A 3,598-nucleotide genomic window follows, 5' to 3' on the forward strand; every position below is an offset into this window, starting at 1 on the left:
TACGAGGGCTTAAAAATTATTTCTTAAACTTAAAAATCAAACTTTTTTTATTATTTCAATGTATATGTGAATTATTACTTTAATTTTATATTTTAAAATTACTTCATACACTCTTTTTTTTTAAATTTGGTTAAATTTTTTAATTTATCTTTATATGAAATTCTATATAATATTAGTAAATTTACCTATAATTAAGAAAATAACGTAAAAATTTCAGTGAGTTTAACATTCAACGAGGTAAGCAATGAACGTCGAGTTTAATGAGCAAAGAGTCAAGCAATAAATTTTCTGAACTAGCACGAGTCGAGTAATAAATTTTTTTAATAAACACTAATCAGGCACTGTCCAACTCACGATCGGCCCACTCGATAATCACCCCTAATCTCATATATTCTCTCTTGATTCATTGATAATAATAAGAATAAAAATAAAAGAATGAAAAGTACGAAAAATATGAGATGAAATCATGTCATAAGCATATTTTATGAATGATGAATGTGAGTAAGTGTTTTATTCCCAAGCTATTTCCTTTCTACACATACACATATACATATATATATATACGTATATGTATATGCATATGCATGCATACGCATATACGCATACGCATACGCATACGCATACGCATATACGCATACAAAGGCCATAATCAAATCCCAACGAACAGTCCACTGAAACCTTCAAAAACATTTCTTCATTTTCCTTCTTTTTATAAACCTTTTTAAACTTTTAAGAAAAAGGGAAATTGGATATTGAGATTTCTTCGTATAAGTTCAACTTTACTCTACTTTGTTACTTGCGATTTTGTTTTCATATTTTAAAATTATAAAATAGTTATGAATAATATTTATTCAAATAAATATTATAAGAATTAATCATTACATTTATAATATATAATCAAACTAAATTAATAATGAAAGTATACGCTTAAATTTAATATTCGATAAATTAATAATCTCTCTAAAATAATAATTTTTCAGTTTCGATTTGAATTCAAGGTCTAAATTAATAATTTCGATAAATTAATAAGATAATAATTTTTCAGAAGACCTTCATATAAATTTATGGTCCCTTCAATATTATAAATTAATAATGCTATAAAATTACAGATCTAACTAGGACAATTTAGTAAAATATGATTTTTTTGTTTGTTTTTCTTAAAATTTAAATTTAATACCATTTCATCTATAACTTTTCTTAAAATATGAACATCATTCAATTAGTAAATAAAAATGTGTTTTTATTCATGAAAAATAATGTAAGTTCGTTGAATCGAAAAAAATATCTTCAAATTAATAAATTATTAATTAATTAATACATCTTTAAATTAATAAAATCGTATGGTCCCGATATTACTAATTGATAGAGGTTTTATTCTATAATATGATTGTGTACAGTCCTATTTCTCTCTCTTTTTCTTACTCTGTTATTTTTTTCTTTTACCATTATTGGCTAGCGATGATATCAATAGTTCTGATAGAGTCAAATGTGTTCGTATGTATATTTGGTTTAGGTTTTTTAACGAATATTTAACAATTTTCATATATGATTTTTGTATGATCAAGTTACTAATTAATTGTCTCAATTACTACAAGAAATGTTGCTAATTACTTGTCTCAATGACTACAGGAAATGTCTTAATTATATATTTAAAATTTTCATATATAATCTTGCAAGAATTAAGTGACCTTAGTGGTAAATAAATTGTTATTATTTTTTGATGCCTCAAGTTCGAGCATCAAGAATAACAGGTGTGTGAGCATTTAATGTCAAATTGTTAAGAGATTTATCTTTTGAACATATATCGTTTTATACTTATCTCAAATTAATACAAAAATTATAATTCTCCATTATAAATTTTAGATATATTTTTGAATAAAACTGACGACTTATATTTACATAAAAATAGCATATAATAAGATTCAAAATAAGTATAAAAAAATTCTCATAACCTTATATCATATAAGTTAAAAATCTTAATTTTTTACCCTTTCTTTTTACTCTTTCAGCCCCAAGTTTCTTTTTCTTTTTTTCCTTTTAACTTTGCTGGCGACGGTATTTAAACTTTGGCTCGGTATTTAATTTTTTTAATTAAGAATTAACATTTAAGGTAAATTATGCGTTTAATACTTGAACTATCAATTTTAAATCATTTTAATATCTAAACTTCAAAAAAAAAATACCTAAAGTTTAGTTTTTATTTTAAATACTTCTGTTCAAAAGTTAACATTAAGCTTCAGAAGAAATTGAAAGTTTATGCACTAAAACGGACAAATCTTATAGTTTAGGTCTAAATGCATTAAGTTTTAACAGCATAATATTAAAATGAAACAAAAACTAAACATTAGATATGATTCTAAAAAAATTAAAAATTTAAGTATTAAAACAAATTAAAACTAATAGTTTAAATACTAAATACTTAATTTACAAAAATATTTATATAGTGAAAAATGTTGTTGTGCGACGGTTAAAAAATGGCGTGACCTGTTAAACAAGTGACCGGTTAAAATTTTAACCGGTAATGTTATATCATTTAACCGGAAATATTATCAAGTACAATAACATATTAGGTAACACTTATATAATAAAATAGGCATTTAACCGAAAATATTATCAAGTACAATAACATATTAGATAGCTCTTATATAATGTAATAGGTAACACTTATATTGACCTATTTTATATCGGTAACATTGCAAATTTACCTATTACAATATTATTATCGGTTACGATATTTTTTAGATCGATACAATTTTTTAGATCGACACTTTATGCTTGTACCTGGTTGGGCATTCATATTTCATTCTGGAAAAAAATATCGACACAAACTAACAACGTGTCGATACATTATTTAGACCTATTATCTCATAAAACTGGTATATTTATATCGATTACATTGAACATTTACCTATTACATTATACTTATGGGTTTCGATGTTTCCGGGATCGATACTTTTTATAAATGTATCGACACTTTATGGTTGCACCCTTTTTGGTATTCATTTTGGACCAAAAGTATCGACAAAAAATTAGCAAGTGTCGACACTTGATGCTGACCTATTTTATCATAAAACCGATATATTTATATCGGTTACATTTTAAATTAACCTAATACATTATAATTATCGGTTTCGATGTTTTTGGGATCGATACTTTTAATAAATATATCGACACTTTATGTGTGCACCTCGTTTGTGCATTCATCCTGAATAATAAGTATCGACACAAATTACACAAGTGTCGATACATTATGTTGACCTGTTTTCTAATTAACCAGTATATTTATACTTGTATAAAATGTATCGACACATATTTAGGTAGTTATTGTACATACCTAAATATGTACTGCGAATTTAATGTTGTACTCACCCTTTAACTATCACTACCAATACCACATCCTATTGAAAGCAACACGACTGAAACATGTTCAATGAACCTTTGCTTACATCTCCATCAACTCCGGGACCACTGAACTTGCACAACAAAATTTTTGTCATGGATCATACTGATGCAGACAATGTTAAGCCAACCGAGGAATGCCATGAATTACATAATGTTAATGAATATGACAGATTGGTTGGTCAGCTCTTTTATTCAC

The sequence above is a fragment of the Hibiscus syriacus genome, unplaced genomic scaffold (assembly GCF_006381635.1).
Source record: "Hibiscus syriacus cultivar Baekdansim isolate YM2019G1 unplaced genomic scaffold, ASM638163v2 tig00111429_pilon, whole genome shotgun sequence".
NCBI classification, from domain to species: Eukaryota; Viridiplantae; Streptophyta; class Magnoliopsida; order Malvales; family Malvaceae; genus Hibiscus; species Hibiscus syriacus.